The following is a 21,111-nucleotide window of genomic DNA, read 5'->3' as shown; positions in this document are numbered from 1 at the left end:
GAAATACTGAAGGCACAAATAGCCTGATGGCCCATGGCTTCCTTCCCTTAACCTGGTATAGGAATATGATTCATAGCTTACTTTAGGATTGAGGCTCTATACAAACTTCTGTCTTGCTGCTACATACACATCCCTGTTTTCATTCCACAAATACATATCTAGTGCTGATGATGGGCCAAGCACCGGCCGAGGCATTGGGACTGCAGTGGTGAAAAGGATAAACAAAATTGCTGCCACATGGCACTTTCTGAAGGAAGATATCTTGGCTGCAGAGATTACTTGTTGTTAGGACATCTGAGACACATGCATAACAAAGCAATAGTGAAGCTAGAGTCCTACTGAACTGTGTTCTGATCCAGACTATACCATTCCAAGCTGTTTTATCGTGAACAGTTTATGTGGCCTCACTTCAGATTCCTAAATTCCAATAGAACTTACCTCATAGGGTTATTGTTGAGGCTTAAGTGAAAAAAATCTTTGTACAACTTTTGCAAACTTCCTGGTTAATAACCGGCAGTAGTAGCAGCAGCAGCAGCAGCAGTAGTAATAGATGAGCTACATTGGCCTTCAGCAGAGAAGGGTAAGTTTCCTCATTCTTGACACAGCAAACTCATGGGACCAGCCATCACTGGCAAGTTGCAGATTCATCCCACCCTGGAAGTCTCTTCAGTTTGAGGGGGAGAAAAAGAAAGGGCTGCCCAATGCTCAGAACCACATCCTCTGCCTTCTAAATCTGCAGTTCATCCTACTGCTCATGGAAGGAAATGCAGCTTCTTCCTCCCCGGGAAGGTAGTTGCCAGCCCCCTTGTGGTGAGGATCCTTCACACTACCTGAGCCCTGACATCTCTGACCCCATAAGGTGCAACCCCCGTCATCATCCCTGAGCCCAGAGCAGTAGATCTAGAACCCCCAGGGATTCTGGGGCCTTACTGGCTCATAAGAAACCCATCTTTCTGATAGATCCTGGATTGTCTTTCCCTTGGGACAGGCCTGATTCCAAACATTTATCTCCAAAAGAGCCCTCGGCAGTTATCATATGGCTGTCAAATGCCCTGATGTTTTGGCCGAGACAACATGATTACCATACCTAACGAGATCTCTCCCAGAATAGTCATAAGGTTTTTCTGGGCACATTGGGGGCTACTCTGCCCAAGCTATGCTGCAGGGAAGAAAGCTGTGCCCACCTGCTCACCTGCTTCCTCTGCTCCTGTGCCTCTCCAGAGGTTGTCTTCTACCCAGCATGAAAGAGAAGTTTGCTTGGTTTCCATCCTGGGGATGTAGGTGCAAAAAGAACCCTCTCTAGTCAATCTTCCCACCCCCTTCCCTATTAAGAGGGCAGGCATGGAAAATTCCCCAAGATCCCGCCCAGCTCATTGACCTCTAAGGGGCCTTACCACAACTAGTGTGTGGAAGGAGAACAAATTTAAATGAAATAAACATGAACATGCTCCTAACAATAGCAGTCCTATTAATCCAACGCTTACTGTATTCCAAATTACCTATGTGGTGCCAGAGGAGAGACAAATCTCAACCATCCTATTGGTAGTTTAGCAAGAGGCTGGTTTAGCAGGTCTGTGTTAGCTTGAGGGAAGAACAGGCTGATGCCAGAGGCTAATCTCTGGAGGCTCTGTCCCACATATACCATATGGTAGCACCTGGGTGGCTCAGTCAGTCAACCATCCAACTTCGGCTCAGATCATGATCTCATGGTTTGCGAGTTTGAGCCCCATGTCAGGCTCTGTGCGGACAGCTCAGAGCCTGGAGCCTGCTTCATATTCTGTGTCTCCTCTCTCTTTGCCCTTCCCATGCTTGTGCTCTGTTTCTCTCTGTCTCTCAAAAATGAATAAACATTGAAAGAAATTTTACAAAAAACATAGACCATATGTTCTCTGCCATCCTTTTCCTATAAATCCATAGAGCAGTACAGGGCAAGGTCCTTTCCCTGGAGCCATTTCCGGGGGGGGGGCATTCAGCCCTGGTCAGTCAAGCACACATCTCTCTGTTGGATGATGGCAGCCCAGGGTTCTGCGGCCTCTAAGGTGGAAGCTTCTCCAATAAACCGTACTTCACTTCTTGCTGCATATCACTAGTAAGGTGTGTGTCTGCCACCTTGGCATGACAGCATCAGACCCCAGGAAATTAGCCAGCATGCAGATGTGAAGAACTCAATGTCCCTCTGCACAAGTAGTGCACAGTCTCATGGAAAAGAACTCAAAGGCAGTAAGGATGCAATACCCTTCGAGACACGTGAGGAAAGAAGGGACTTTGACAGACTGTCACAGCATTGCAACTCCAGGTGGCAGATTATAATCTGCATACTGTATAAAATGCATACTTCTCCCTAGATTAGTAAATTCCTGGAGGGCCACTCATAAAGGGGGCCCACGCTGGCTTCTAGACCCTCACTTTCACTCCTCAGGGAAAAAAGCCCCCACAGATGACTGTATCTGATAAGAACTCGCACTAGGAACAAACCCAAAAGGAAGAGATATTCACTAAAGGGGAACTAATGTACTAATTTTTGTGGAGAATAAGCAACCCACTTTTTACTCACACTGATCCATCTAAGAAAGTTAACAGAACATATATATATATATATATATATATATATATGCATATATATATATATGTATATGTATATATACATATATATATGTACATATATATATGTATATGTATATATACATATATATATGTACATATATATATGTATATATATATCCTCTGTATATATATATATATATATATATATATATATATATATTACCCACAATATATTTATACCCACAAGTAATGTTTCAACACGAGCAAGCAGTCCAAGTGCCTGGAAACACAACCATTGGCCCTTTGAAGTAAGATGGCAAACCTAGGGAAATATTCAGGCTGGAGCTGCTTTGTTCAGGTTAGGCTTTACACACAAGTGCAGGGCTGGAGCAGGGAGGGGATACTTAACTTGGGTTTATACACCTCTCTTAGCTTGTTTATACACCTCTCTTAGCTTCCTGGAGGAAGGAAGCCAAAAGGAGTCGATTTTTCCCAATTCCTCTGCCTGAGAGAGCTCCTTTTTATAATTGTTATAATTTGTATGTGCTGGCTGGTGTCTCACCTTCCCTCAAAGCCATTCAGGGCTTGATTGTTCTGAGGGCAAGTGGGGTACAGGACACCTGACTACTAAGAGCTTGAGCTATCCATCCCCCATTTGGAAATGACAACTTCATAAAGACCTTGGATTTTTAAACTCGGGTCCTCTCCCAGTGGGTAGCCAGGGAGATTTAAAGAATAATTGGTGTTTCTCATTAAGGTGTTTTTAACCAAATCTTTTTACCTTGAGATAATTGCAGATTCACATGCTGAAAGATATACTTTTCACCCTTTACCAAGATTTATCAAGATTTAATTTTTTAAACCAACATTCATTGAACACATTTTCTGTGCCAGCCATCAGGACAACAAAGATGTCCCAACTGGGATCCCTGAGCCTCAGTGCCTTAAGCTCTCATGATGAAGACAGACACCAAAATATCTCTTTAGTGAAGTTCGTGGTACAAACTTCCAAGAGGGAAGTGAGCATGTTGGAGGAAGAATCCTGGGCAGTGTCTTGGGGAGAAGTAGAAGTTTTCAAGAGAAATGAGTGTTAGAGGGGCAATCTGGGCAGAGAAAACAGCATAGGCATAGGCTCAGAAGGATTAAAGAGCATGGTGTGTGCTGGGAGCCATTCAAGTAATTCAGCATGGATTGGAACAAAAAATTCAAGGAAGAGAGTTCAGAGGCATCTGGGGAATGAGAAGGGAATGTTTTGTGATCCTGGCCTCCCACATTCTATGCTGGGGAAATGAAAAACAGATGGGAAATATGCTCCCAAACATGGCCCAAGCATGGCTCTCAGAGAAGCAGGAGAGAATCTTGTTCCGGTTTGAGCCCACAGAGCCCTCATTTCCAATTTTTGGGCTGTGGCCCACTTCCTTTCATGACCTTCACCCAAGGCCAAGGGCAGGAAGTCTAGCTTGTATCTTTCCTCTTCTGCACAAGGGTAGCAATTGGAATGAAACAGAGTGCCCCCCTCTACCAGCCTGGGCTGCCACATGAGGTGAGGCAACTTCAGCTCCCATCTAGCATGCAGATTACCCAGGAGTCCTTTAAGGACCCAGTGAAGGGCACAGAAGGTAGTTGATGGTGTTGCTGGCAAACTCAGTGGAGAGTTACCAAAGTGGGGCCTGTAGGGCAGATCACCTGAGCTGGAACTCAAATGGAAATCCCGTCTACACTTCAAAGGAATAGGCAACCCCAGAAAACTGAGATGAGGCAAGTTAACCAGGACTCCAGGCCCTGACTCAGGTGAGAAACAGCAGACCTGGAGTATTCTAGCCCCAGATGTCCACAGAAGGTAGCAGCAAAGCAAGGCATAACCAGGTACACCAGGAAATAATTTCTTCGAAGACAGTGAAGATCCAAGGAATAGCGGGGATCTGAGTTCCCACCTGCTCACCACCACAGCCATACAATAAGCAAATCTGTGTACTTAATAAGCATTCTGGAGGAAAAGACAGGGAACAGACACTGAGGTACTTAAATCTAAGTGTCCTTATTACTCAGCAGGATGGGGCTCATAAGGCAGCTTAGGTAGTTTTCTAGAAAAATAAGAAAACCACATTTTCTTTGAAGAAATGAGTATATTGTGTGTAAATGATCAACCCCTCTACATGTGGTTTATGAATACCCCCAGTCAGGTTTTGGATGAAACACTCCTATTTTAATATGGAATGACAATTCTGTGCTGGTTGGTGACTTTCTGAATCATGCCATACTCTCTGCCAAAGCTAAAATATTACTAAAGAAAAGATGAGCTACTTTCTCACCTGTCCTTGGGCTCAAAAGTGTGGCAACCCTGGTACATCCCCAGCAAATGGGAATGTGCCTTTATAAGAGGACTGGGGCAGATTTGGATCTTTTTGTTTCAGGACAATGTGTCTTTGTAGAAGTCTACCCTGTAACTGAAAGGGGAGGCAAAAGAGAGAATGGCGTGGGATAAAGAAGAAAGCAGTATGGTGTACAGGTCGGACTTGGAATTTGGTGACTTACGAGTAACTGATGGCCATATTTTTTAGTATGTCTTTTAAAGTAAAAAAGGAATTTTTCTAGGTTTGCTGTGTTAACAAACCCCCCAAATCTCAGCAACTGACAAGACAATGGTTTATTTCTTCTTCATGCTGTCTGGAGCCTGAGATTGGCTAAGATTTTCGCCAGGCTGTGTGAGTAGGAAAAACTCGCCCTTCCTGCTGTGTGTCTCCCTTTATCCTCACCACCACACTCACTTGTGCTACCAGATGTGGGGGCGCTTCCTGCACCAAGCAATTCTGTGGCACCAGCTGGGTGTCCTACAATGCAACTCAATTCTGACACTATCGTCCTAGAGACAGCATCAGATCCCACAGGTGAAGGCTCGGTCCCACAAGACCACTTCTGCCACCGCCACAGATGCCAGTACAAGTCCAAGTTCTCACCTGGGCTCCTGACCGATCAGGTATAGGTCAGAGGTTCCCACCACCCGCTCCTCAGAATTAATTTGCTAGAGTGGTTCACAGAACTCAGGAAACCGTGTCCTTCCTGTTTATCAGTTTATTATAAAAGGATGTGATAAAGGATGCAGATGAATGGATAAGGGCATGGGGAGGAGCACAGAACCTCCATGCTCTCTCTGAGCATGCCACTCTCCCAGTGCCCCAAGTGTTCTCTGATCCAGAAGCTCTCTGTACCCCCATACTTTTGAGATTTTTTATGGAGGCCTCATCATCTGGGTATGATCAATCATTAACTCATTTCTAGCCCTTCTCCCCTCTTCCAAGCTTCTAACCATGGCTCGGTCTTTCTGGTGACCAGCCCCCCCACCAAGAGTTACCTCATAGAACAAAGACACTGCTATCACTTAGGAAATTCCAAGGCATTTAGGAGTTCAATGTCAGGAATGGGGATCAAAGACCAAATATTGAAACAAAAGGTGCTGCCAGTGCTTCAATCACTTAGGGAATTATAAGATTTTAGGTGCTCTTTGCCAAGAACCAGGAGCAGGGATCCATATATACATATTTTTATTACCTCACACCCTAGACTCTGCTGTCTTCTCACTTCAGGACCCAGGCCAAAAGAGCAGTCCCTACATGGGACATATCTGGGAAAGAGCAAGAGAACTGGCCAAAACTCAAGATGAATCTTAAACCTTCTGCTCCAACATGGTGAATGCCAAGTTTACTCACATTTAATTGGCCAAAGCACATCACATGGCTAAATCCAAATCCAATGAGGTAGGGACCTAAAATCTTCTCATGGGAGGCACAGTAAATGACCTGATGATGGAGAGGGAAGGGTGACAAGTGATTGAAAAAAAATAATTTTGTCTATCATGATAAGATACACTGATGATAAATAAATTGGGAAACACAGGAAAGAATAAAATAAAAATTGCCTATAATCCCACTGTTAACACTTTGATGTATTTCCTTCCAGGCAATGTGTCTATGCATTTACTTGTTTTCACAAATTTAGGATTATACAACATATACAAGTATATACCTGCTTTATAGGCTATTGGTTGATACAGAATTTTATAATGAACCTCTTCCTACATTAAAAATCATTCTTTTATTTTTTCATTAAAATTTTTTTTAATGTTTATTTTTCAGAGAGAGAGAGAGAGAGCAGGGGAGGGGCTTGAACTCATGAACTGCGCGATTATGACATAAGCCAAAGTCAGATGCTTAACGGACTGAGTCACCCAGGTGCCCCCAAATCATTCTTTTGAAATATCATGTTAGGGGCACCTGAGTGGCTCAGTCAGTTGAGCATCCGACTTCACGTCAGGACCTGACTCGTGGTTCGTGAGTTCCAGCCCCACAGGGGGCTCTGTGCTGACAGCTCAGAGCCTGGAGCCTGCTTTGGATTCTGTGTCTCCCTCTCTCTCTGCCCCTCCCCTGCTCGTGCTCTGTTCTCTCTCTCGCAAAAATAAATAAACATTGAAAATTTATATATATATATATATATATATATATATATATATATATATATATCACTTTAATTCCTGTACAATTATTGTATTAGTTTGGCTAGGCTAGGTTTTGTAACAATAACAAAAAAAGGTAATTTTGTTGCATAGTGTCAAACCACAAAAGTTTATTTCTTAGTCAAGCCATATGTCCAGTGCAATTTGGCATGGAAATTCTGCTCATCTTGATCATTCTGGAACCAAGGCAAGTGGATCAGCTACCATCTCAAGTGTATCTGGCTATTGTGTAAGAAGGAAAGGAGAATATAGGAAAGAATGCATTGGCTCTTACAGCTTCTTCCCCCAAAGTTTTCACATTTTATTATCCAAATCAAGTCATGTGGCATGGCATGTTTTTTAAATGGACACAATATTTTGCAGACCTTCCAATCAGGAGGTTGAGTCTACTTCTCTATCCCTCAACTCAGCTTGCCCATGTAACCTACTTTGGCCAATGGGACAGTAACAAATCTAAGCAGAGGCTTAAAATATGCTTGTGCATTGAGGCTTGATCTCTTAGTGCTTTTTTTTTTTTTTTTTTTTTTTTTTTTAGTTTATTTATTTTGAGAGAGAAAGAGCGGGAGAGGAGCAGAGAAGTAGAGAGAGAATCCGAGGCAGGCTCTGTGCTGTCAGTGCAGAACAAACTCGATCTCACAACTTGATCTCACGACCTGAGCCGAGACCAGGAGTTGGGACACTTAACCAACTGAGCCACCGAGGTGCCCGTCTCAATGCTTTGAGGACAATCCAAGGTTGATGCAGAGGATGGCAGATCACATGGAAAGAGAGGCCATGCTGTTCCAGCTGTTTTAGCAACCCCAGATATGTAAGTGAGGCCATTCTCAGCCATCAAGCTCCAACCAGCCTAGACCAGAGAAACCATCCATCCACCCAATTCCCAGATTTTGAGAACATCTTAAGCCACCAAATTTGGAGATGATGTGTTATACAACAAGAACTGACTTGTACACGTCTATATCTAATCTCATCTGGGAAGGAGCCATGATATCTTTTTAAAAGTCTTAATGACTACCTCAGTATGAAATCTTACAGATGTACCATAATGTTTAACCGTTTTCTTATCATCAGTGTCACATTGTTACCTAATGCATCATATCACCTTCATGATAACTAAAAATAAAACTACCATGAACATCTTTGTGTATAAAGTTTACCCAAGTTACTGATTATTTCATTATGGTAGATTGGTGGAAGAATTGCTGTCAAAATTTAGGCCTCTTAATAAAGACCTAATTAAGAGCCAAAGGACTATACTAATTTATAAGTCCAATGAAAGTACATAAGCACACCCATTGCTCTTCACCCTCATTCAGCATCTAAGTGTGGACTTTTAAAAGCATCTTTGTGAGCCGCCTGGGTGGATTAGTTGGTTAAGCATCCAACTCTTGATTTTAGCTCAGGTCATGATCTCACGGCTCATGAGATCGAGTCTTGCATCAGGCTCTGTGCAGTATGGAGCCTGCTTAGGATTCCTTCTCTCCCTCTCTCTGCCCCTCCCCTGCTCGCTCTCTCTGTCTCTCTTTCTCAAAGTAAGTAAATAAACCTTGAAAAATAAATAAATAAAAATCAATAAAAGCATCTTTGTTAATCTAATGGGAGAAAAATCTCACTTGAATTTCTTTGCAGATTGAGGTTCACTTTGTCTTACATATATTAACCGTCAATAATTCTTACACAGTACTCAGAGTGTAGCTGATAAGATATCTTTATTTTTCTATCTTAAATTAAATCCAACTTCAGTGCCACACAGGACAAAATTGGGAGGAAGCTCAATGCCAGGCATTTTCCCCAGTTTCTTTTCCTTTGCTTAGATGGTAGGGAACTTCAAGCCATGGCTGGGCATCATAAAGGTGGTGAGGCTCTGTGCTGGTGCCTTATCTCCCTCCAAGCTAGGTGCAGGGGAAACTTTATGAAGGGGTGAGGCCATCTGGGTTCCCACAGCCTTGAAGGTCGTGTCCAGTTTTCACACTTACACATACCGTATTCAGGTCCAACTATCTCAGAGGCATTAGAGTGGATGCAAGTGCCCTTCTGCTCAAATCTTTAACCACCTGTTGCCTGCCCAGTATCACATTCTGTTAGCACCACAGAAAAGCAGGATGCAGATCTCCAGTTCCTTTTATTTGGCAGAGTTATAACTTGAGAAAGCTTATGTGTGGCATGTGGGGAGTAGGAAGTGAAGGGAGGTGTCTGGGATGACATGAGGCTATATGTACATATTACATAAAGCTTTTCCCAATGGAATGAGCAGACATCTCAAAAGATGAACAATGTAAGTGTTAGAAGCATAATATAAATGTCCAAAGTCTATGAAATTACATTTAGAGTATTGAACCATAAGCCATCACATTTCTTCTGTAATCAAGGAAATCACAACATTTTTAGTGAGTTATAAAAGCAATACAAAGTCAGACTATGAACAGACTATGAACTTCATGGATAGATTTACTTTCAAGGCCCTCTGTATCCACACCTCCCATTTCCACCAGATGTCATGGGACATATCTTCTAACAGTCAATGAATTGACAACTGTTCTCATCCTTTGGGTTGGTGGGGTGGATCCCCAAACCCAGTCACAGTCATTTGCCTCCAAGGAGCATGTAGTCCTGTCAACAACTTCTTTTAAGGTAAGGCAGCTGAGTCACAAAGCAGTCTTCATGAAACCCACTAACCGAGCACCCATTGGGCTATGTGCTCCCATGATATGGTGGTCAGTGGGTGCAAGGACATTGCCTGCATCTAAGACAAATGAAGAACTTGCAAGAAAGCACACAAAGGCCACTGATGCCAAACATGTTATGAGGCAACATTTGCCTTTGCAATCTGTGTGTTGTGTCTTCTATAAAAGAATGTCAGCAAAGGAAGGAAATGGAAACCATTTCCAATGTGGTCAACCTCCCCTCACCCACACATGCTACAGCTGGGGCAGTGGATAAAAAAGTAGAGGAATGGGGGGCCCCTGCGAAGGCACATTGGGAAAGGGGTCAGATTTTGTACTTAGAATTTGTTGCTGGAAAACAGAAGAGCTGTTAGATGCCCCCCACCCCCACCCCGCCACCCCCCGCAAGTTGTTTTACTCCTCTAAGTCTACCTGGAGTTTTTTTGGATGTAATTACTCCAACACAAAATCTCGCATCTCCTTACAATTCAACTTCAGCTAAAGGCCCTGGAAAAACAATGCCTCTTTTCAAAGAACTGAAGAGTCCAGAAGCTTCTAGGTTCAACAGGCCACTGTCTAAACTGACAACCTGCTCTCAAGCCTGAAGGATGATAAAACTTCGCGGACTGGGAGTGAATTCCACGTCAAGAATGTCTGCTTCTGAGAGTTTGCTCTGATTGCCCTCATCCCCATTAACAAAAACAGATGTGTGCTCACAAGCAAAGTAAACATTGGAGGTCAATATACGTTCCTCTCCGCCAATGTAGTTTGGCACTTCAATGTTAGCAAGGAGTATATGAAGCAGAGTAGAACTCTTCTATAACACTGGTGTCAAATGACAGGACTCACATCTGTGTATTAGGTTAACTGTTATATATCTATAGAACAGACTTTTTCTGTTTCACGGGGAATGATTTGAGCTGTGATAAATCTGACATGGAATAGTTATTCTCTATTAGAGAAACAAGAAAGCATGATATTTGAGAGCCTGAGTTTGAATCCTGGTTCTATTGCTTGCTATCTATGTAACCTTGGGAAAGTCATTCAACTTCAGTTTCTATCTCTAAAATGGAGGTTTTAATAGCATTTGTCTCCTACTTTGTCAGCACTAAGCATGAAAAATGTGAACTCATTCTAGGATTATTCCATGGCACTAAAGGAAATGGTATCCAAGAAAGGTTGGATCCCTAAACTCGTCTCCATTCATTCTTTCATCAAGTATTTACTGAGTACCTACAATGTGCTGGTAGAGATACAGCAGTGATGATGAAAGACATAACTCAACATCATCATGGAGTCTATGGTTTCCTGGTTCATCTGCCACCCTAGATGTGACCCTTTCATATCACTCAGCACCCTGAGTGTCGTGTTTCTCAAAGTTATTTGAACATAAGAATTACCTGGCACTCTTGTGAAAAGACAGATTCTAAGACCTTATCCTGCTGAATATCACAGGGGGATTCTGACTTCCTTTTCTTCATTGGCAAAATAGGGAGCAAAGCAACCCCTACCACAATCTTATTGTGCATTCCAAGAGAAATAGCATATGGGAAAGGATTTTGGAAACAAAGTTACTTTCCAGTGTGTGGTATCCAGGATCTCTCTGGAGGTTTAGAGAAGCCAGCCAAGGGCTACTCGGCCTGTGTTCTGTCCCAGTGTCCTCTTACCCCACCTCCTCTTTCTGGACTTGCTGGAGACATGAATCAAAAGCCACCCACCCCCATTTTAACCTAATGAGCTAATGGGTCTCAGACAGAAAGCAGCCTCAAGTCTACCACCAAGGCGGACACTTGCATTGTATTCTAGGAATGCCTCTTATGGGGCTTCAGAGGGCCATTCAGTGGCCATAACTGGTGGTTTTCAGGGGACAGCCCTGCCTTCCCTTGTCACCTGTTCAAATTGGAGAATAACACAGCGATTAGAGTGGTGAACTGTAGGGTCTTGGTAAATCCTCCTCACCCAGTCCCTGTCCTCTCTCCAGCTTTATCTCCTCCCCCTCCTCCATACATCCACATAACCTCTGACTACCTCTCCCCTTTCCGTAATAAAATCTTCCAGTTTTTTTTTAATTTAATGTTTTTTATTTTTTTTGAAAGAGAGACACAGAGTGTGGGTGGGGGAGGGGCAGAGAGAAGGAGGCACAGAATCTGAAGCAGGCTCCAGACTCTGAGCTGTCTGCACAGAGCCCAATGCAGGGCTGGAACCCACAAACTATAAAATCCTCCAGTTTTTAACTGGCCACAAAGCCACCCAGAATAATGACTACATTTTCCAACCCCCTTGCTACTATGATCAATGGGAAGTAAACAGAAATGTCGAATGGCCGCAACCAGGAACAGTCTGCAATATATAACTGGCATGTGTTTTATCCCTTCTCTATCCTATCCCGTCCTCCATTCTGATGCTTGGAATGTGTATGTAGTGGCTGAAACTCTAGCATCTATTTTGGATGTTGGGGACAAGACATTATTCCCAGACATCAGGAGAACTAGAAGAGAGAAGGGGCCTGGAGCCCTGAGCACTGCGTGGAGCCAAGATTCTAATCTGGTCTTGAACCATCAACCTCTGGACCTTTATTACAGAAGAGAGAAATAAACTTCTATTTTAAGCCGCTGTTATTTTGGGTTTCTGCTACTCATATCCAAAATGCATCTTAAATGACATAGTGCTTAGGAGCTGGATTCTGGAATGAGATTGCCTAGGTTCTATCACTTATTAGCTCACAGCCATGGGTAATTTGCTTCACTTCTTTGCCCCAGCTGTAAAACGAGAATGCTAAAGATACCATCTGCCTTCCAGGTAAGAATGAGCTAACACACATGAGACATGAAATCTGGGAAGCCTGGAAGGTAATCTACATCTGGAACAAAGGTGTGCCCCAAGGTAGCAAGATTGAAAGTTATTCTTCCCTTGAATCAGAGGTAGACTTGTTTTTTTTAGTGCTGCAGCAATGGCAACAGTGCTAATAATAATATCTTTAAAATTTTTATAAAGCACTTTACAGGAATCTTTCCAACATCTCTATGAGTTCTGTATTATTACTTGCATTCCATAGAGAATAAAATGGAAGTTTAGAGAGGTTTGCTAACATGCAAAGATCACCCAGCTACTAAGGGGCTGTGATAAGATTCACACCCAGGTCTCTTACCTACAAATTCCCTTCCTTTCCCACAAACCTTAAGTGCAAGTTGTTGTACTGCTATGCATTCCTATCATGTCCTAAACACATAATTTTTGCAAAGGGATTCCCAGGCTAGATTTTTTTTATTTGTAAAGAATAAAGTACCCAAATTCCCAGTGTAAGAAACTTTGCTTTCTGGTCCCTCACAGGTTGGATGCAAGTAAGCCTTTGTATGTGATCACAAAAAATTCTAGCCCTAGAACATGCTTTGAAAAAAAAGGGATCTGCCCAGGGCCTCAGCACAGCAATGGGAGTACGGGAAAAGCTTTGATCCACCTTGTTGCGATCTGGGGCCTGATTCTGAGTGATGTTTCAGGCTCACTCTATGTTTTTATTTTGTTTTTGAGAGAGAGAGAAACAGAATGCGAGTGGGGGAGGGGCAGAGAGAGAGGGAGACACAGAATCCAAAGCAGACTCTGGGCTCTGAGCTGTCAGCACAGAGCCCGATGCGGGACTCGAATTCATGGACCATGAGATCATGACCTGAGCTGAAAGACACTTAACTGAGCCACCCAGGTGCCCCTCAGGCTCACTCTAAAAGGGACCAAAAAGGAGCACCTGGGCGGCTCAGTAGGTAAAACATCTGACTCTTGATTTCAGCTCGGGTCATGATCTCATGGTTCATGGATTTGAGCCCCACATCGTGCTCTGCACTGGCAGTGTGGAGCCTGCTCGGGATTCTCTCTCTCCGTCTCTCTCTCTGCCCCTCTCCTGCTCTCTCTCTGTCTCTCTCTCTCGCTCAGAAAATAAACTACAAAAAAAAAAATTTTTTTTAATAAAAAAATAAGAGGGACCAAACAGGAGTCAAGCATCTGGGACAGGGTGAGGCTTCATGACAGGGCATGTGTTTTGAATTGCAGATTCTTTTAACAGAAGCAATTTGGAAGCAGGACTGGGAAGCTGCTGCTAACTGGAATGCTGTAGCCATCTTTCTTCCATGTTCCCTGAGGGCAGGGCCAGTAGCTCTCACTGCATTTGGGGGGTATGTAAGTTAGATGCTAGGAAGAACTTGCTCACGCTGATTGTGAAAGGCAGACACAAATGTGGTTGCAGAATACTGTTATCTGTGCAGATTTGAAGAGAGTGTAGGAAAAAAATCACACATAGAGGATATGGTCTGAGCATCACCCTGGTAGAAAACAGGAGGTGAGCACAAAGAGTAAAGGTATAATGGTTCTGAGCAGTGAAAACAGACCTGAGTTCAAATCCTAGCTTATAAACCCAGTGATTTGGACCCACCTCCTCCACCTCTGGGATCCTCTTTCCCCCCCTCCACAGAGAGGATCACAGGATGCCTACCTCTGACTATGAAGTTGAAAAATACATCCAATAATATGGGAGGCATTCAATACATATTCATTTCATCCTTTTCTCATGAATCCTTTCCTCTTTTGTGACTTTATGATTCAGTACTTCCTGGAATTCAAAGCACTAGGAATTTTCCAAAGAGCTTAAACTGCTTCCTGAGCTTCTGAGCTCTTCCCAGCATTACTTTCTGACAGAGGTGAGTAGTAGAGATGGGTCAGAAATCAGACAAACCAGGCTTTGCTTGCTGGCCCAGCAGCCCCCTCTCGCCTGCCATTTCCTCCCCTGTTCTCACTGGGCAAGAATGGTGTTGTCACAAACAAGACAGTCCACACCACAGATACAATCAGTGTGGCGTGTGGCCGTTGCTTGGTGCACTTTGCTGCCTACAGAGATGAGCACCTATTATCTCCTAAAGGGTTGGGACTGGGATCCAGCAGGAGGCCATTGGAAAGACAGGCATCAGCCAGCTGGTACACCTCCCTGCATGGCCTGGGGTCTCGGGGCCCCTGGAGTACACAATAAAGGGATGGGTTTGAGGGGGATGCTGAGGACGTTCAAGCTCAAAGTTCCTCTAAGCCAGAAGGCAGAGAATTTCTACCAGTGAAAAGTAATATTTCTGCCTTCTGTTCCTTTCTGTAGGCTATACTCCTGAATTGTGTTTACACTTTTTCATGAAAAAAACATTTTTTAAGTCTATGTAACATTTCTTTCCTAAGAGGGGGACTTCTTGCAGGGACAGCATGGGGGGTGGGAAGCAGGGAGTTAACAATGAGGGAGGATGTAGGAAAAATGACAATATCATCTTAGAACAGATCACCCCAATCTCTTGTGTTTACCCAGGTAAAGGAGGCTTGCCTGAGTTCTACTTCACAGGAAAATGACGATAAGTGGGAAAAAGTTATGTATCTCCATTTCCCCCCAAGCCTCTTACACTTGCCTGTGTAAGCCTTACACCCGAAGTTCAGAGAGAAAATATAAATTAAAAAAGAACTTACATCTGAACAAAGTTTTTTTCTTTTCTTCACCTGTACATTTTTTTTTTTGAGATGAGAGAATTGATGAAGGAAAGAATTCCTTTTTCAACTCAGAGGCTCTATGTTTAGTCCAATAATAACTTCCATTGTCAAGTGTAGCTGCCCCAAAATGAACACAATCAATGAAAAGCAGTTGAAAAGAGTTGTCTTATATGATTTCTATCTCTGAAGGTAAAGGGCACACATACAATGTTATCTATCCTGATTCGATCCCAGTATTTCCTCTAAAGGAGAAAGAGAGAGACTCAAAAGGGAGAGGAGTTGGCTCTCAGTAGCTTTCCTTTCAGCTGGAAAAGGAATTGGGCTGGTTGCTACTTCAGTTGGCCGCTTCTTCTGGGGTTTGTGGAGGGGTGGCCTTTACTGCAGTCCACTAGTGCCCCCTACTGTCCACTTCAGGAAACACACAGGGCAGCCTGAACTGCTAAACCTGGATAGGGCATCTAAACACCCTTTCAACGTTTCTGACAAAGAAATCCCAAAAACTTGAAACGGTGTGATTCCATCTTTAATTCACTGAGGGAAGTTTATAGTCAAGTTATATTACTTTAGAGACTTACAGAATGTTACTAAGGAGCTTTAGAAAATATTTAACTTTTTTTTTCCCTAAGTGTATTAGCTCTGAAATATATTAGCAGTTATGTGAAACCAAAGGGGACTAGGCAATGCGAAGTTAAATAGCCATTAAGTAAACGTTAAATAGGCAGGTTCTTTCCTGCTGGACTACTCAGACCCTTTAATATGGATTATGTATCTCCCAAGGAGAAATGCAATTTCCCATTAGCACTTGAAAATACAACTACTTTTTATTTGAATTTCTTGTAGGGCCAATATTCCAAGAAACACACTTGGGTAGTGGTGATCGAGTCTAAATGAATCATTCTGCAAATTTGGAAACTGAGCCCCAGGGGGGTGCCAGTGACTCGGTGGTTAGCAGAGCCATCCTGAGGATCCGTTGGGAGGTTCTCAAGCTCCCAGAGGGGCTTCTTCCCTAGAGCACCCCTGTCAGAGTTGATCTTTAGCATTTGTTTTCATAAAGCATGTGTATTTGTGGAATGGGGAAGGGCACTGCCTTTAGCCAAGGATACTGGGAAAGTGAAGTAGGCTCCTTTCAAGTATGCTCCAACTCTCGCTAGAGAATTTGTTTCTGGTATTTTCAATTCAATTTCTGTCTCTTGTGAAAAACTTTATTGTTTTATAAAAACCCTATATTCAACAAATATTTATTTTATTTTATTTTTATTTTTTAATGTTTATTTTAAGGGAGAGAGAGAAAGAGCAAGCAGGGGAGGGGCAGAGAGAGACGGAGAGATAATCCCAAGGAGGCCCTGCGATGGCAGCACAGAGCCCAACGTGGGGCTCAATCTCATGAATTGTAAGATCATGACCTGAGACGACACCAAGAGTAAGAAGGTTAACTGAGCCACCCAGGTGCCCCTATATTCAACAAATATTTATTATGCACACAGCTCTGCGCTAGTTGGATGATACAAAGAAGAGCAACATGATACACCACATTGGTTAAGAGCAAATGTTTGGAAGTCAAGTTCTGGTTCTGCCATATTCTGGCTGGGTGTATTTGGACAAGTTACTTATTATCTTTAAGAGTCAAGATATGGAAACAATCTAAGTGTGCATCAACAGATGAATGGACTAAGAACCTGCCATATAGGGCATCTGGGTGGCTCAGTTGGTTGAGCCTCTGATTTTGGCTCAGGTCATGATCTCACAGTTAGTGAGTTTGAGCCCTGCATCAGGCTCCTCACTGACAGTGCAGAGTCTGCTTGGGATGCTCTCTGTCTCCTTCTCAAAATAAACAAATTTTAAAACTTAAAAAAATTTTTTAAAAAGAAACCGCCATGTATTTATATATATAAATATGGTGAGATACATATAATGGAATATTGTCCAGCCTTTCAAAAAGACATGTTGACATTTGCAACAACGTGGCTGAACCCAGAAGACATTATGCTAAGTGAAATAAGCCAGACACAGAAAGAAAAAAGTTGAATGATGTCACTTATTAAAAAATTGAATATAAAAGTGAATTACTGGGACCTTATGAAGATAAAAAGCTTCTGCACAGCAAAGGAAACAACCAACAAAACTAAAAGGCAACCAACGGAATGGGAAAAGATATTCGCAGATGACATATCGGACAAAGGGCTAGTATCCAAAATCTATAAAGAGCTCACCAAACTCCACACCCGAAAAACAAATAACCCAGTGAAGAAATGGGCAGAAAACATGAATAGACACTTCTCTAAAGAAGACATCCGGATGGCCAACAGGCACATGAAAAGATGTTCAGCGTCGCTCCTTATCAGGGAAATACAAATCAAAACCACACTCAGGTATCACCTCACGCCAGTCAGAGTGGCCAAAATGAACAAATCAGGAGACTCTAGATGCTGGAGAGGATGTGGAGAAACGGGAACCCTCTTGCACTGTTGGTGGAAATGCAAATTGGTGCAGCCGCTCTGGAAAGCAGTGTGGAGGTGCCTCAGAAAATTAAAAATAGACCTACCCTATGACCCAGCAATAGCACTGCTAGGAATTTATCCAAGGGATACAGGAGTACTGATGCATAGGGCCACTTGTACCCCAATGTTCATAGCAGCACTCTCAACAATAGCCAAATTATGGAAAGAGCCTAAATGTCCATCAACTGATGAATGGATAAAGAAATTGTGGTTTATATACACAATGGAATATTACGTGGTAATGAGAAAAAATGAAATATGGCCTTTTGTAGCAACGTGGATGGAACTGGAGAGTGTGATGCTAAGTGAAATAAGCCATACAGAGAAAGACAGATACCATATGGTTTCACTCTTATGTGGATCCTGAGAAACTTAACAGGAACCCATGGGGGAGGGGAAGGAAAAAAAAAAAAAAAGAGGTTAGAGTGGGAGAGAGCCAAAGCATAAGAGACTGTTAAAAACTGAGAACTGAGGGTTGATGGGGGGTGGGAGGAAGGAGAGGGTGGGTGATGGGTATTGAGGAGGGCACCTTTTGGGATGAGCACTGGGTGTTGTATGGAAACCAATTTGTCAATAAATTTCATATATAAAAAAAATAAAAAAAAAAACAATAAAGACATTTTTATTTGAAAAAAAAAAAAAAGGGCTTGGAGCTTTACAAAAATAGTCCTGGAGCACAAAACTCATATTAGGGAAACTTATTTTGGCCTGTGTAAATAGAAATGCTGAAAAATAATAATAAACAAGCAAAAAATAAAAAAAAAATTGAATATATAGAAGCAAAGAATAGAATGGTGGTTACCAGGGACAGGAGGTGGAGGAAATAAGATGTTGGTCAAATGGTACAAATTTTCAGTTATGTAAGATGAAGAAGTGTAGAAACCTAATGTACACCATGGTGACTATATTTAATAATACTGTAACAAATATTATAAACTTGCTAACAGAGTAGATTTCAGATGCTCTCCTCACAACAACAAAATGTAACCATGAAAGGAAAAGATATGTTAATTAGCTTGAAGGCAGTAACCATTTCATTGTGTGTGTGTGTTTGTATCAAATAATCATGTTGTACACCGTAAATATATACAATTTTTATTTAAAAATCAATTTAACATATACTAATTTGGATGTAAATTAAAAAATAAAATAATAAAATCTAAATAAATAAAATAAAAAACCAATTTAATAAATAAATATAACACTTAGACTCCCCACCTATAAAATGCAGATATCTTCACAGGATTGAGGGTATTATATACTAATACTTTCACAGGATTGTTTTGAGGACTGAATTAGAAAATACATGTAAAATGGTTAGCACAATGCCAGCACATATAAGCGTTCAATAAATATTTGCTGCTATATTGGAGCAAGAAAGAAAACAAGCACGTCCAAAACAGATGAACATATGGGGGGAGAGAGAAGAAAGGGAAACAAACCACAAGCGACTTTAGTGATAGAGAACAAACTGAGGGTTGATGGAGGGAGGTGGGTGGGAGATGGGCTAGATGGGTGATGGGTATTAAGCAGGGCACTTGTGATGAGCACTGGGTATCATATGTAAATGATGAATTACTGAATTCTACTCCTGAAACCAATATTGCACTGTATAGTAACTAAAATATAAATTTACAAAGGTACATCCCAAAACCTCAAATAACAATATAAGGGGATGGATCAGAGATAGCAACTAGATTTCATGCTGCTTACAAACCACACTGAGCTTGTACTGTCTGCCTCAAGTTCTATGTTGAGAATTCTGATGTTCCTACCAGCCTTAGAGGGAAAGAGCACCCATATCAATTAGTGATGTTTTTCATGAGTAGGGGAGTGTGGATATGAGGTTATATGGTACATGCCATTCTTAGGATGAATAAAATGTCACGTGTGGCAGATTAGATAGAACAGTCATTTCTGGAGGAGATGGGACAGAGGCACTTGGGGGATGGGTTTGATATGAATGAAAGGACAGGAAGTAAGGCAGGAAGAGGTATCTGGCACCAGGAGTTTTCCGAGAAAATGTGTTAAGGATAAAACCCACATGGCCATTTGTGTGGCGGTAAGCAGACCGGCCTGTCTAGAGAAAGGTTTGATGCTAAAGATTAGCTCTATAAATATGGTGACCAGAGCTACTGAGCTGGTGACCCAACATCAAGTAAGCTGTCCCATTGTTCCCATAAATTCCCTCATATGCCCTGGGCCATGTGCCTGAATCTGAAGTCCAGAAAATGTGGACACCAGGAAGTTTCTAGTACCATCTTGTCTACCATGGAGCTATTCAAAGGCTCTTTCCCTTTGCTCGTGAAGACCATCTTTTCATGTTGAGTTCATGGCTGCTGTTCAAAACCCATCACTCTCTGTGCACTTTAGAAAGTTGTTACAAATGTCTTCCATCATGCACAGATGGCAATGCAGCCCCAAACATCTTAGATTCTCAACAAATGCACTCACGGATTAAATTGTCATTGAAAATGAAAAACGAAGAAGCAACTCACCAGAAACTAGCTGCCATGTATAGCATGTGCCTCCTCTATATTCAGAACTGAGCTATCTCTGGGGGTGGTTGGTAGAGGGAGGGGTATCGAAGAGATATGTATTAAAGCCACAAATAAGGATGGGAAGTTTTGAAAAATGCCTGCTTGTAAGACATCATAATTTGGCCTAATGAGGTGGTATTCATCCATTCTTTTTTATGGAGTGTCTACCACAAAGCAGGGACTTCTGTATTAGTTAGGACTTATGTGGTTACCAGTGACAGAGAGACCTAACTCAAACTCATTTAAGCAAAAGAGGGGGTTATTATAAGGGATAATGTGATCTCTGTGAAACCCAGAGACAGGAATGTGCCTGAGGCATGGGAACAACTGAAACCAGGAACTCAAAACCATCAGGTTTCCTTTTTATTCTTCTTGTCTCTGTCCATTCACTCTCTTCATTAGTTTCATCCTTCATGCAAACTAATGATCAGCTTTCTTCATGTGGTGAAAAACATGGGGGCAAAGAGCTCGCTAACAAACAGTACATTTCATAGCTTTGGTCATCAGGAAAAGGGAAAAAAAAAAAAGCTATCTTAACATTCTTTATGGTTCCAAGTTGAAAAATTCTAGGGAAGGACTCACTGAAGCAGTTGGAGTCAGGTAAACTCCACGGGGTCATGAAACAACATAGCAGATCCTGTGGGAACCACAAAGATGGGAATCAGGGAGAGGAAACTTCTGGAAGAAAGGGGGTGGGGTGAGGTGCTGGGCAAACAAAACAAGAAATGCCTGTTATATCTTCCCTTATTGATTGCCAACTCAACTTAGCTATCAATCAATTCCATTCATTTAATAAGTACCTATTTACTCACTTACTGAGCATCTGCTACCTGCCAGGTGCTGTGCCAGAT

At 42.3% G+C, this 21,111-nt stretch overlaps 1 protein-coding gene across 2 annotated transcripts in view; it reads right to left on the bottom strand.

The window, feature by feature from the left end:
- Positions 1–2,765: 2,765 nt before the first annotated feature.
- Positions 2,766–21,111, bottom strand: part of DRAM1 (DNA damage regulated autophagy modulator 1) — a 68,833-nt gene continuing 50,487 nt past the window's right edge. The window contains exons 8-9 of one of the 2 annotated variants that reach the window (XR_006601014.1): positions 6,252–6,341; positions 2,766–6,166 (exon numbers count right to left, since the gene is read on the bottom strand). The gene's annotated coding sequence lies outside the window, so the exon portion shown is untranslated. Of the gene's footprint in view, positions 6,342–21,111 lie in introns of both variants that reach the window. The other variant, XR_006601013.1, reaches the window with a different exon arrangement.

The sequence above is a fragment of the Felis catus genome, chromosome B4 (genome assembly GCF_018350175.1).
Source record: "Felis catus isolate Fca126 chromosome B4, F.catus_Fca126_mat1.0, whole genome shotgun sequence".
NCBI classification, from domain to species: Eukaryota; Metazoa; Chordata; class Mammalia; order Carnivora; family Felidae; genus Felis; species Felis catus.
The sequence above is the reverse complement of the archived record's forward strand: the minus strand, read 5'-3'. Positions and strand labels throughout refer to the sequence as shown.